Below are 14,850 nucleotides of genomic sequence, written 5' to 3' on the forward strand. Positions count from 1 at the left end.
AGTAGAGTGGTCTTGACAGAACCCATACATACTGGTGATCAGATAGAAGGTTGTGAAGTGATAAATGTTTAAGAATCTTTCTGTTGAGGATAGATTAAAAAACTTCAGACAGGCAGGAAATTAAAGCAACAAGATGTAGTTTGAGGGATTAGAACAGTCACACTTTTTAGGAACAGGCTGAATGTAGGCAAACTTCCAGCAAGAAGGAAAGGTAGATGTTGACAGACAGAGTTGAGTTTGACTAGGCAAGGTGCAAGCACAGAGGTGCAGTTTTTGAGAACAACAGGAGGGACCCCATCAGGTCCATAAGCCTTCCGAGGGTTTAGGCCAGTGAGGGCATGGAAAACATCATTGCGAAGAATTTTAATAGGTAGTAGTAGTAGTAGTAGTAGTAGTAGTAGTAGTAGTAGTAGTAGTAGTAGTAGTAGTAGTAGTAGTAGTAGTAGTGAGGAAAACATCATTGCGAAGAAATTTAATAGGTAGTAGTAGTAATAGTAGTAGTAGTAGTAGTAATAGTGGTAGTAGTAATAGTAGTGGTGGTGGTGGTAGTAGTAGTAGTAGTAGTAGTAGTAGTAGTAGTAGTAGTAGTAGTAGTAGTAGTAGTAGTAGTAGTAGTAGTAGTACTAATAGTAGTAGTAGTAGTAGTAGTAGTGTGGAGGAGAGAGAGGAACAAGCCCTGAATTGTCCAAGGTAGACTTTTTAGCAAAGGTCTGAGCAAGGAGTTCGGCTTTAGAGACTGATGTGATAGCAGTGGTGCCACCTGGTTGAAATAAAAGGAGAGAAAAAAGAAGCAAAGTTATTGGAGATGTTTCTGGCTAGTTGCCAGAAGTCATGAGGGTACTTAGATCTTGAAAGATTTTGACACTTTCTATTAATGAAGGAGTTTTTGGCTAGTTGAAGAACAGATGTGGCATGACTTTGGGCAGAAATATAAAGTGTATGAGATTCTGGTGATGCAAGGCTCAAATACCTTGTGTAAGCCACCTTTCTATCATATATAGCACAAGAACAGGTCATGTTAAACCAAGGTTTGGAAGGTTTAGGTCGAGAATAAGAGTGAGAGATTTATGCCTCCTTGCCAGACACTATTACTTCTGTTATGCGCTCAGCACACAGTCAGATTAAAAAACTGAGCATCACATATTCAGAGCATGTGTGTGATGGTAACTTGCCAGTTTTTGATGCCTCCCATTGCAGTAAGTCAAGCATCAGAGCTTTCATCTGTGGGCTTTACAATTCATCATTTCTTTCTTTTTTTTTTTTTTTTTTTTTTTTTTTTGCAGTGCAAACCTTTCCACCACTTTGTGGAATTTTCCATCTGTTACATGACATGACAATTAAAAACTTTCAGATTTTGGAATTTTGAACAGAGAATTCTCAATTGTGCCAACAAAATACAGTATACACCTGAACCACCTGTCAGTCACAAGGCTCCCAGTGAGGTGTGCTTGTTCCTGAGTCATGGAAGTCTCCCAAGGTTTCTTTCTTCCACTTGCTCTCCGTGTTACCGCCTGCAGGGAAAATGCACACATCAATACTCCTGCTGCTTGATACATGTTTGACTCAAACTTAGTCCTGAATTTAACCATTCACTACAACATTACACAGCATGGAATGCACAGCTGAAAACATTTATATGCACATTCAAGAAAGGAAACAATTAAAGAAGCAGATTGTGCAATTTCTAGCCAGTATAGTGCATAGACATGGATGTGAAAGAAAAGAAATGCTTCATGTTGGTCTCAGAGTCAGGAAAGATGTAATAAGTACTAGTAGTTAAGAGAGTTCATCACCAGGTAGGACAAGATGGATAACTATTTTTTTCACACCCTCGTCTCAGGTACAAGTCACTCACAAAAATGATGGACCCAGGGCATGTCTTTTTCCACTCTTCCACATCTTCTAATCTCTGGTGGATTAACTTAACAAGTAAAAGTTTCCATACGAAGGGCGGCAGTTCACTCAAAGGAAGGGGATCAAGTAAATCCATTCACACCTTTTGGCTGTGGGCCTTCCCTCCCCTTCATCTCTCTCTCTCTCTCTCTCTTTCTCTGTAAAAAAGATATCCAGTGATATATTAGAGATGACTTTAGGATACAGTCAGCAAACTTGAAAATCAACTTGATGTTGTAGAGCAATATGAAAGAAGAGATACTATAATAATTAGTGGTCCTGCATTGCCCAGAGAACAAAACCATGAAAACTCAACTGACCTTGTTGTGAATTCAGTTAAAGATAATCTGCACATCAATTTAAGTCATGCTGACATCAATGTTGCTCACAGGTTAGGTTCAAAAAGTCAAAACAAAGAGAGACCAATAATTGTAAAGCTGCTAAATAGATCAAAGAAGGCAGAAATAATGGATGCCTGTGTAAAAGTTAAACCTAGCCTCTATATTAATGAAAGTCTCACTCCAAAACGACGCAACATCTTCAATACAGTTTGGGGTATCAGGAAAAAAAACAAGGAGCTTTTCCAACAGTGCTACACAAGGGATGGAAAGATCTTTGTTAAATTAAAAACATCTAGTCAAAAACACATGATAACCAGCTGTGACCTCACTGAACGTTTCCCTTTGTGTCTCACAACACAAGGGGGTAGTCACAGCCTGCCCTCTAAAGACAACTCTCTTCCTCCACACAAAACTACAAGCACCTAATAACACACACACCCTTCACTCAAAAAATTTTAAAATCATGGCGACTCCTACACCAGCCTCAGAGTCCCCATCTGGGGAGGGGACCATAAATGTCCCCAGGTCGGACTGCCTTTCCGTCGACGACCCTAAGTGTCTTGACACCCCCCTCAACTTTTTCTTCATTAACTTCTGCAACATTCGCGGTCTAAGATCTAATTTTCAATCTGTAGAACACCACCTCTCCTCTTCTAAACCTCATCTTCTTTTCCTCACTGAAACTCAGGTGTCTGAGGCAACTGACAGTAGCCCCTTTTCTGTTCCTTCCTACTTTCTCTATCCTCATTTTCGATCCAAAGCTGGATGCTGCGTTTATGTGCGCAATGACTTAACCTGCTCTCGTGCCCACGCTCTTGAATCTTCCGAGTTTTCCACCATCTGGCTACGACTACAGAGTCATTCTCATACTAAATTTATCTGTGCTGTATACCTCTCTCCTAACTCCTCTGACTATAAGAAATTCTTTGACTACTTAACTTCCAAAGTGGAGCACATTCTGACCCTCTTCCCTTTTGCAGAGATCTCCATTCTTGGAGACTTCAATGTTCACCACCAGCTTTGGCTTTCCTCTCCCTTCACTGACCATCCTGGTGAACTAGCCTACAACTTTGCTATCCTCCATGACCTAGAGCAATTGGTGCAACACCCTACTCGTATTCCTGACCGTCTTGGAGATACGCCCAACATTCTTGACCTTTTCCTGAACTCTAATCCTTCTGCTTATGCTGTCACCCTTTCTTCTCCGTTGGGCTCCTCCGATCACAATCTCATATCTTTATCTTGTCCTATCACTCCAATCCCTCCTCAGGATCCCCCTAAGCGAAGGTGCCTCTGGCGTTTTGCCTCTGCTAGTTGGGGGGATCTGAGGCGGTATTTTGCTGATTTTCCTTGGAATGACTACTGCTTCCGTGTCAGAGACCCGTCTTTGTGTGCTGAGCACATAACAGAGGTGATAGTGTCTGGCATGGAGGCGTACATTCCTCACTCTTTTTCTCGTCCTAAACCTTCTAAACCTTGGTTTAACACAGCTTGTTCTCGTGCTATACATGATAGAGAGGTGGCCCACAAAAGGTACTTAAGCCTTCCTTCACTAGAATCTCATGCACTTTATATTTCTGCCCGGAACCATGCCAAGTCTGTTCTCCAACTAGCCAAAAACTCCTTCATTAACAGAAAATGTCAAAACCTTTCAAGATCTAACTCCCCTCGTGATTTCTGGCATCTAGCCAAAAATATCTCCAATAACTTTGCTTCTTCTTCTTTCCCTCCTCTACTTCAACCAGATGGCACCACTGCTATCACATCTATTTCTAAAGCTGAACTCTTTGCTCAAACCTTTGCTAAAAACTCTACCTTGGACGATTCTGGGCTTGTTCCTCCCTCTCCTCCACCCTCTGACTACTTCATGCCTCGTATTAAAATTCTTCGTAATGATGTTTTCCATGCCCTCGCTGGCCTAAACCCTCAGAAGGCTTATGGACCTGATGGGGTCCCTCCTATTGTTCTCCGAAACTGTGCCTCCGTGCTTGCACCTTGCCTAGTCAAACTCTTTCAGCTCTGTCTGTCAACATCTACCTTTCCTTCTTGCTGGAAGTTTGCCTACATTCAACCTGTTCCTAAAAAGGGTGACCGCTCTAATCCCTCAAACTACCGTCCTATTGCTTTAATTTCCTGCTTATCTAAAGTTTTTGAATCTATCCTCAACAGGAAGATTCTTAAACATCTATCACTTCACAACCTTCTATCTGATCGCCAGTATGGGTTCCGTCAAGGCCGCTCTACTGGTGATCTTCTGGCTTTCCTTACTGAGTCTTGGTCATCCTCTTTTAGAGACTTTGGTGAAACTTTTGCTGTTGCCTTGGACATATCAAAAGCCTTTGATAGAGTCTGGCACAAAGCTTTGATTTCCAAACTACCCTCCTACGGTTTCTATCCTTCTCTCTGTAACTTCATCTCAAGTTTCCTTTCTGACCGTTCTATTGCTGCTGTGGTAGACGGTCACTGTTCTTCTCCTAAATCTATTAACAGTGGTGTTCCTCAGGGTTCTGTCCTGTCACCCACTCTCTTCTTATTATTCATTAATGATCTTCTAAACCAAACTTCTTGTCCTATCCACTCCTATGCTGATGATACCACCCTGCACTTTTCCACGTCTTTTCATAGACGTCCAACCCTTCAGGAGGTAAACATATCACGCAGGGAAGCCACAGAACGCCTGACTTCTGATCTTTCTAAAATTTCTGATTGGGGCAGAGCAAACTTGGTATTGTTCAATGCCTCAAAAACTCAATTCCTCCATCTATCAACTCGACACAATCTTCCAGACAACTATCCCCTCTTCTTCAATGACACTCAATTGTCCCCCTCTTCTACACTGAACATCCTCGGTCTGTCCTTTACTTATAATCTGAACTGGAAACTTCACATCTCATCTCTAGCTAAAACAGCTTCTATGAAGTTAGGTGTTCTGAGACGTCTCCGCCAGTTTTTCTCACCCCCCCAGCTGCTAACTCTGTACAAGGGCCTTATCCGTCCATGTATGGAGTATGCTTCACATGTCTGGGGGGGTTCCACTCATACTGCTGTTCTAGACAGGGTGGAATCAAAAGCTTTTCGTCTCATCAACTCCTCTCCTCTAACTGACTGTCTTCAGCCTCTCTCTCACCGCCGCAATGTTGCATCTCTAGCTGTCTTCTACCGCTATTTTCATGCTAACTGCTCTTCTGATCTTGCTAACTGCATGCCTCCCCTCCTTCCGCGGCCTCGCTGCACAAGACTTTCTTCTTTCTCTCACTCCTATTCTGTCCACCTCTCTAACGCAAGAGTTAACCAGTATTCTCAATCATTCATCCCTTTCTCTGGTAAACTCTGGAACTCCTTGCCTGCTTCTGTATTTCCACCTTCCTATGACTTGAATTCCTTCAAGAGGGAGGTTTCAAGACACTTATCCACCAATTTTTGACCACTGCTTTGACCCTTTTAGGGACAGGCATTTCAGTGGGCATTTTTTTTTATTAGATTTTTGTTGCCCTTGGCCAGTATCCTTCCTACATAAAAAAAAAAAAAAAAAAAAAAAAAAAAAAAAAAAAAAAACACTGAAGTCTTTGAACATTTTCCTAGATCCTGTTCTGACCCAGTCTTAAATGTGCTCTTAACTCAACATGATGCAATATTTCCTACCAAACATTCTAGAAATCTTTATGTCTATTTAATTTATATATATAATGTATTCATTATCCTTTCCTGTGTATATATTTTATATGTCATATCCTATGCATGTCTCCAACCTATTATTATTCATCTTAATTATTATTCATCTTAATTTTTTCTAGATTTCATCATATGAAACTTTCTTTTATCATCTACTACTTTGCCTATTTATCTATTACTTTGCCAATATCTTGGGTATGAAGCTTTATTCTATCATCTTTACTTTGCCAATATCTTGAACATTTCTAGTTTTATCAACTTAATCCTTTTGATCACCAAATTCTGCAAACATTTTGCAATCTACCTTCCACCCTTCTTATGGCATACCTGGTAAGCCTTCCAATTTCTTTTTATTTAATTTTTATTTTAATTTTTTATTATGTATTTCCTTATTCTTTGATTATTCTTCTCTATCTCTACTTATCATATCCTTCCTTTCCTCTCCCTTAAACTTTTCCAAATCCCTTCCACTCCCTCCTCCCTCTCTGCTACCCATACTTGCCCCCTTTTCTACTAGCCTTTCTTTAATTCCCCTTTCTATATCATGAACTTTACTAGTGAGAATCTCCTCAATACACTTTTCAACGACTTAGAAGACAACAATGAATCTGATAGCATCGGCATAGAAATAATAAATTCCATGTGCTTATCTCTGAGTTAGATGATATCTGTAATTATCATGACCTTACCTCATACAAGAATGTTATACCAAGAAGTAGCGCTGACTATATCAATATTCTCCATATAAATGCCCGCTCACTAAACAAAAATTATGACCAAGTAATCTCTTTTATCAAATCTCTTCCCAAACTCCCTGATATCTTATGTATAAGTGAAACCTGGCTCAATGCAAATAATGTTCACCTTCACGAAATTGATGGCTATAAGTCATATCATGTTCACAGGCCTTTATACTCTCCAGGTGGGGGTGTTGCAATTTATGTAAATATTGACCTACAAAGTGAAATTATTAAGGATTTTTGCATGTGTGATGAAAATGCTGAACTATGTAGTGTGAAAATTATTCTACCTACTACCTCCTACTCTGTTTCTTGTATTTACAGACCAAATAGTAAACATGCTAAAGTAAATGAATTTAATGCATATATTGATAATCTTCTTTCAAGTAACTTTTTCACAAACAACAGGAATATACTCATAGGTGACTTCAATATAAACCTTCTTGAACATGTGTCACACCCTCCTACTAACTCTTTCATTACAACTATGCAATCAAACAATTACTTCCCACATATATCTCGACCAACAAGATTTTCAGACATAAATACAACTGCAGCCCCATCTTTATTGGATCACGTCTGGACAAACTTCAATGAACCAGTCTCTTCTGGAATTTTCCACTTTCCTATCAGTGACCACCTTCCAGTGTTTATCAATATTCCAGTCTCTGATAAAGTGTGCAATATTCACCACAAAGTTGATTTTAGGCTACAAAATAGAGTAAATCGGTTGAAATTCACACAGACCCTATCAAATACAGACTGGAATCTCTACCTCACCAGCAGTGACACAAACACAAACTGCGTAATATTCCTGGATAAATTATATAAAATATACTATTCCTGCTTCCCCAAAATAACCAAAACTATCACATCCAAAAGACTAAGTAAGCCTTGGTTAACACAGGGGTTAATAAATTCAACAAAACATAAATATCAGCTGTACAAACTATACAAACTAGGGTCAATTACAATGGACCACTACAAACATTACAGAAATTATCTAAATAACTTAATAAAACGTAAAAAATCTGAATATTACCTACAAAGGTTTGAAAATTTTAGACTTAACACAAAAAAAGTTTGGGAACTAATTACCGAAATAGAAAACATTAATAATAATAACAAGACGGTCTCCCACACACTACACTATAATGACACAGTCCTACACACTCCACATGAAATTTCAAATGCATTCATCACCTATTTTTCACAAATTGCACCTCAACTTAGCTCCCAGCTTCCTAGAGCTCAAAACTCACACATTTCTTATCTCAGAGGTAATTTCCTAAATTCCATGAATATTCCCATAGTGACAGGAAATGACATAGTAAAAGCTATTTCTGCCTTAAAAAATAAAAAATGCCCTACGGATGAAATACCTGTGAAAATAATCAAAAAGAACAAAAATCTTCTAGCAGAGCCACTCTCAAAATTATTCAATGATTCAATAAAAGATGGAGTTTTCCCTAATTGATTCAAGCTGGCAAAAATTATCCCTATCCATAAATCGGGAAGTAAAACTAATATCTCAAACTACCGACCAATCTCTATTTTACCAGTGTTCTCTAAAATATTTGAAATCATTATGAAGAACTTCCTCATGAACTACCTCAATTCACAAAAAATCTTAAATAATAGGCAATTTGGTTTCCGCCCCGGACTAAATACTTTTGACGCTATAAATGTGTTTACCTCTGACCTACACGATGCCTTGAATAAACATAAGTCTATAATATCCATTTTCATTGATTTCAGCAAAGCTTTTGACACAGTTGACCCAAACATTCTAATAGACAAATTACGTCATTATGGTATTCGCGGTTGTGTGGAAAATTGGTTCAAATCATATTTAACTGGCCGATCTCATTTTACATCCTACAATAACTCTAAATCTACCATCAAACCTATACATCTTGGCATGCCACAAGGTAGCATCTTAGGCCCTATCTTTTCCTGATATATATCAATGATATCAGCAATGCCTCTACTGCTTTCAACACTATACAGTTTGCTGATGACTCCACCTTGTACATGATTGGTGATAATCCCACTGACCTAATCTACAGAGCCAACCTAGAATTATCTGCCTTTTCTGAATGGTGTCTTGCAAATCGCCTAACAATTAACACAGCTAAAACTTCCTACATGTTATTTACAAATACCACCACCAAATACCAACCCTTACCTAGACTTACCATATTAGATAAAGATATCACGCAAGTTTCTAAGACAAAATTTCTTGGAGTCACATTTGACAATAATCTTACCTTTAAATATCACATATCAAACCTTTGCCTAAAATTATCTAGATCAATAGCTCTATTGCTGAAAATAAAAAACTTTGTTCCAGTGGAAATTATGAAAATCATGTATTATGCCCATATATACCCACACTTAACCTACTGCAATCCAATTTGGTCCACTACCTACCCATGTCATCTACAAAATCTAAACATCCTCCACAAGAAAATTATTAGAATCATGACTAATAGTGACTTCCTCCAACACACACCTCCACTCTTTAAATCTATGAAAATCCTTCAACTCTCTGACTTATCAAACTTCTCTATTGCATCATACATGTTCAAATTGATAAATTCCAACAACAATAATACCCTGACCCTAACTCATAACCACTCCACACGCTACAGACATTCTCTACAGATTCCCCATCATACTTTAACTCTCTACCAACACTCTCTAATGTATAAAGGTCCCAAAATATGGAATAGCACCCTGTCACACATAAAAAATTCATTAAGCGTAAATATCTTTAAGAGAAAACTAAAAGAATATTTATTGTCTCAATACTGACACATCTTGTACTTCAATCAATTTTTATCAATATCAGTTATTTTGTTTCTTGGTATTGTAACCAAATAGTTCATATCCTCTGTAACTAAAATAGTTTATAACCTCTAGTATATATACATATTTATTTGTTTGTTTAATTATTCTCAAAACTAATATTTGCTTGTTTATAATCAGATTCCACTTCAATTTTCTCTATTTCTCATGTATAATTATAATTTTTCTCCTTTCCTTCCTGTTCTTGCAAAGCCATTTATCCCTAAATCTTTTGTTATTGCTATTAATTTTTTTTTTTTTTTTCATTTTCTTCAATTAGATTTTTAGTTTAGTGTTGTTTTACATTTCAGTATTAAGTAGATATTAAGTGTGCCCAAAAAGCTTGTGCTTCATAAGGGGCTATTTGTCTTTCAATCAATTGTACCTTAAGCTTATATATGTATTACAGACAAACATAATAAAGTGTTTAAAGTGTTTAAAGTGTTTAAAGTGAAAAGAGAGAGATGGAAAGAAAAAAAGAAAAAGAACTAAGAGAAGAGGTGACAAAAATAGTGAACTTCAACAAGAAGTACTGTGAAGAAATTAAGAAACTCAAGGGAGAGAAGGAAGAGTTACAGAAAGCTTTGCAAGATAAAGGTTAGGGTTGGAAAAATGAAGGAGTTAGTGAAAGGAAATTAAAAGTTGGAAAGAAGAGGGAGAACGACAACAAGAGGTGGAGATGGAGGAGACAATAAGGCAACAGCAACAGGAACACAATAAGGATATGAAAAAGAAAGGATTAAAGTATCAAAGGGAAAAAAGTAATCTTGTGAGAGACACAGTACAGAGAAAGATGTGTGTGGTGGTATTTGGGGTTAAGGAGAAGGACATACCCATGAAAATAGCTAGTGAGAAATAAGTGAAAAAGGGGTAAGGAAATTATAGAAGTGGTGGAGGAAGGAGAGGGAATAACTGAACACACTGAAAAGGTTTACAGGATTGGAAAATATAAAGGAAGCAGAACAAAACCAAGGAAAATAAGATTCATGTCACAAACACCAGCAGAACATGTCTTGCAAAGAACAGGAAAATTGGCAAAAAAAGAAGGAATGAAGGAAATATAGATAAAGAGACATGAACGAAGAAGAAAGTGAAGAACTGAGAGTAGAGGCTCAGAAAAAAAAAAATGGAAAGAACACAAGAACAAGCAAAAAGATTCACCTGGAAAGTCATGGACATTAAAGTGAGGAAATGGTGACACAAAGATGCCACACACGATCACCACGTAGAAGTTTAAAGATTATTGTATACTAACATAGATGGCTTGGTGTCCAGCCTATTGGAACTTAAAGACTACTTAAAGAACAATAAACAAGATGTGGTATGTTTAACAGAAACCAAACTAAAAAGGAAATAAAGTTGGATGAGAGAGAGAGAGAGAGAGAGAGAGAGAGAGAGAGAGAGAGAGAGAGAGAGAGAGAGAGAGAGAGAGAGAGAGAGAGTATGTGTGTGTGAAGAGACACACTAAGGGGAACAAGGAAAGCAAGAAAATAAGTGACAGGCGCTGAAAAAAAAAAAAAAAATGGAGATAAATGAATTACAGACACGGAGGAGGAGGAGGAGGAGGAGGAGGAGGAGGAGAGGTAACAGGAGAGCGACTACGATAAAAATAAATAAATAAATAAATGAAAGGGGAAGAGGGAAGAAGAAAGAAGATAGTGAGAGGGGGGAAGGAGGGAGAAAAGGAGGGAGGGTAGGGAGAGAAAAAGGGAGGAAGGGAAGGGGGAAGGAAGGCTGTGTCCAGGCCGATCGTTGCACAAGACAATTTATGTTCTCGGCATAAACAATCATAAATTTTTCTGTACCATCACATTAGAGGATGCACAGTGTGAGGAGGAGGAGGAGGAGGAGGAGGAGGAGGAGGAGGAGGAGGAGGAGGAGGATGGTGGGTGTGGTATTGATAAAAAAAAAAAAAAGTCTTGTAGAGCAGAGCAGAGAGAGCTGTACGTGGCTGAACTGCATGGAAAAGAATGAGTGGTAAACAAATGAGGAGGAGAAGATGAATAACACGAAAAAATACGAGGTAAAAGAAAAAGAAAATTAAGTGCAAAACGCTAACTAAATAGAACAAGATAGTGGAAGGCAAATGAAACAATTAATTAGTTTGCTTATGAAAATATGAAAAGAACAGCCTCTCTCTCTCTCTCTCTCTCTCTCTCTCTCTCTCTCTCTCTCTCTCTCTCTCTCTCTCTCTCTCCATTTTTCGTCACTGTGGCAGTATATTAATACCTAGTTTAAGAGTGAGAAAGGGGAGAGGGAGAGGGAAAAACGGGATGGTGGGAAATAAGCAGGATGAGAGAAGGGAAAATGAGAGGAAAAGGATGGTGGGGAAGAAGGTAGAGGTGGAGTAGAGGGAGGAGTGAGGAGAGAAATGTGGGGTCGGGGTGGGACAGTGGTAGGAGAGAGAGGAAGAAGGATGAGAGGGAGAAGGAGGGATAGCAGGGGGAGAGGGAGGGGCAGGATGGGAGGGAGGGAGTAACAGGAGCAGTGTGAGGGAGGGGAAAGATGACGGAGTAATGGAGGTCCTTTGTTCTTATGAGGCGAATGATGTGTTCATGTGTGCGTCTAGCAATGATGTGATGACGCGGACCGGGCTGGGAACGCTGCATTGGAGGGTCGGTGGGAGTAACAAGAATGGCAATAGAGGAATGTGCATTAGTAGGGAAAAAAAAAAAAAAAAATCATCCCTGAGCTTATGTACCGTATGTGGCCTTTGAATGCTGTTCTGATGAGAGAGCAAAGCGCTTCAAAACACGAGGTTATGAGTCATTACCAGATGAACATTTTCCCTGTCCACGCACAATCAGCAAGGAACAATCATCCACCTCTATTTAACCCCGCCATTATTACCTAACAACCCCAACAGATACGGTTTCATTTCCACCAGTTTTCAGACCTCACCTGCAGCGGCCGCGTCACGGTACCTACCTACGTGTCGCTTTCCTGCCACACCGACGCCGCCCCGCGACACTGACGCCAATATTCACAACACAACGAATACTTACCGCTGCGTGACAGTCTCCGAGCAGAGGGAGGGAGGGAGGGAGGGAGAGGCATCAACTCCCGCTAGTGATGGGGTGAGAGGTAGTAAGATGGTTCTTGGTAATTCGCTCGTCTTAAAACACGCAATGAATCAATCGTTATTATTATTTAAATGTTTGTGTTTTTATCCCAACACTGATTTGTCATTTAGTGCAACATGAAGTCGCTATTTAATATCAACCGATACAATTCGAAAATGAAGCTCGTGAAATGTGGACACTGAGGGAGTAAAAACAGGTCATTATGCTGAGGTCGTCGACTGGCGGGGCGGTGCCTCTGTCTGCCCGCCTCTGTCTGGGGAACTCTTGGAAATGTTGACAATGCAGTGCAACAGTTGATGGTTATTATTCATTTGATGGCTAATTAGTTAAATGTTTTAAAGTTACAACTTCCGACATCTCACAATGATTTCCTGGAACACAATCGGGAATATTGCCACAGGTATGAACACTAAATGCTGAAAATAATTGGTAGTCTTGGACGAGTGTAGCATAGTAAAGTATAAACACAAGTGGATATTCAAGTATCATGATAGGTAAACATGGCGGTCATCATAACACGAGCAGCAGGCAGCTCCCTACTTGTTTTTGGTGTTAAGAGGCGGTATTTAGGCTTAATTTGGCTCCCTACTCAAAAACCCCGCTTTCCCACCAGGTCCTCAACATTGTAGGGGTTACAAGCCGAAAAAAAAAAAAAAATAGGAAATGAGAGCCGCGCTGCTAATCTAGTAATTTACCCGATGACAAACTTCAGTAAAGTGAGCTAGTTCTTGATACTAAATATACGACCACTGCAGAAAAAAAAAAAAAAACTAAATAAATCAAACCCTCATTTTCAGAAACAAAACTTGCAAAATTACATCAGAACAACCCAACGACAGGGAAGGCCGCCCTACAATGCCTGTATATACCACCATACTGTGCCCCCTCCTGCGTTAGGAACACGAGCTCACACACAACACATTACCATACCAATAAGCAGTAATACCCTCCCCCACAAACACTAGTTACTGTACATGGCAATTTTATCTTCCTTGACACGGTAGCTGCTCCCCCCCCCCCTCTCTCTCTCTCTCATATTGTAGATACCGTAAGTTATGTAATTAAATAAATTTGATTAGTACATAAATGTTTGTTGCTCTTTGAGATTCACTTGCAATATTGAATTACTAAGTCAACATACGTACTACAGCTGTAAGTTAACTTTGATATGATTTACCAATAAGTTAGCGTGGGTGACGCGGGATGACCACACGAAGGCGATGAGGCAACAAAGAAATATATAACGCCCTCATCTTCACTGGGTCTCTGTCCCTCAAGATATGCGCACAAGTATGGAGTGGGAAGTCTGCCGGTAGTGCGTTACCAACAAAACCATGAATCTTAAGATCCACTGCCGACTAGAATATTACCAGGCAAAACAACCGCTATATCAGCACGTTCTGTGTATACTGGCAATGATATTCCAGCCTCTCCTTTCTCAATATTGTCTAGAAACTCAGCATTCTGATATCAGTAAACCTTTGCAGATGTTGGCAGCTCTGCGGGACCCCACAACACAGCGCCTCGCCACTCGCTGATTGGCTAAACCTTGGCCGCTCACATCTCGCGCCTCGCTGCCTGACGCAAGCCGCGCCGCTCGCCCGCTCATCACCACAGGAAGAAATGCATGGAATCTGTAAGAGGTGTCAGGAAGGGATTTGTGAACCCTTTGGTGGCAATGCACATTGTTCCTGCGTGTTCCTCTCCCCCAGCAGTGATAAAGATGAAGTATTATAAGCCTTTACCTCCCAAATGCCGCCGTGCAGGAAGTTGGTGAAAAACGGCTTGCCAGCCACCGCCGCCTTCACCATAACAAACTTATTCCACGGTGTGTTTGCGCCACCGAGAGGAACTTAAAGACCCTCCTGCGCGCTTACAAATGGTATTCGATTTTCACGTGTTTGGAATGGAGTCTGCGAGGGATATTAATACGAGGGGGCACTTGAGAAGGAAATGATAGATAATGGTGTTGAAATGTTTACATTAAAATACATAACGAGGCAGAAAAAAGTAGATATTGAGTACACACACACACACGTAAAGACTGAAAAAAAAAAAAAATAATAATAATAATAATAATAATAATAATCACGTGGAAATAAATAAATTAAGGAAACTTAACACAACCTGCAGTGAAGAGACCCGAGTAAAGGAGAGAAAAAGAAGAAAAAGAAAAGAAAAAGACTAAAAAGAGTGACCTCCAATTACACGCTGTCAGGACCAACCACCAACCACCACAAGGGTCTCAAGGAGGAGAATGCACATGAGAGA

At 39.6% G+C, this 14,850-nt stretch overlaps 1 long non-coding RNA gene across 7 annotated transcripts in view; it reads right to left on the reverse strand.

Moving 5' to 3' along the window:
* Positions 1-14,547, reverse strand: part of LOC135097895 (uncharacterized) — a 24,216-nt gene extending 9,669 nt beyond the window's left edge. The window contains exons 1-3 of one of the 7 annotated variants that reach the window (XR_010266324.1): positions 14,059-14,547; positions 1,856-2,051; positions 1,417-1,511 (exon numbers count right to left, since the gene is read on the reverse strand). This is a non-coding gene — a long non-coding RNA (uncharacterized LOC135097895). Of the gene's footprint in view, positions 1-1,407; positions 1,512-1,855; positions 2,052-12,424; positions 12,749-13,756; positions 13,996-14,058 lie in introns of those variants that run through there. The other 6 variants (XR_010266326.1, XR_010266322.1, XR_010266323.1 and 3 more) reach the window with 6 other exon arrangements.
* Between the last annotated feature and the right edge of the window lie 303 nt (positions 14,548-14,850).

The sequence above is a fragment of the Scylla paramamosain genome, unplaced genomic scaffold (genome assembly GCF_035594125.1).
Source record: "Scylla paramamosain isolate STU-SP2022 unplaced genomic scaffold, ASM3559412v1 Contig36, whole genome shotgun sequence".
Lineage (NCBI taxonomy): Eukaryota > Metazoa > Arthropoda > Malacostraca > Decapoda > Portunidae > Scylla > Scylla paramamosain.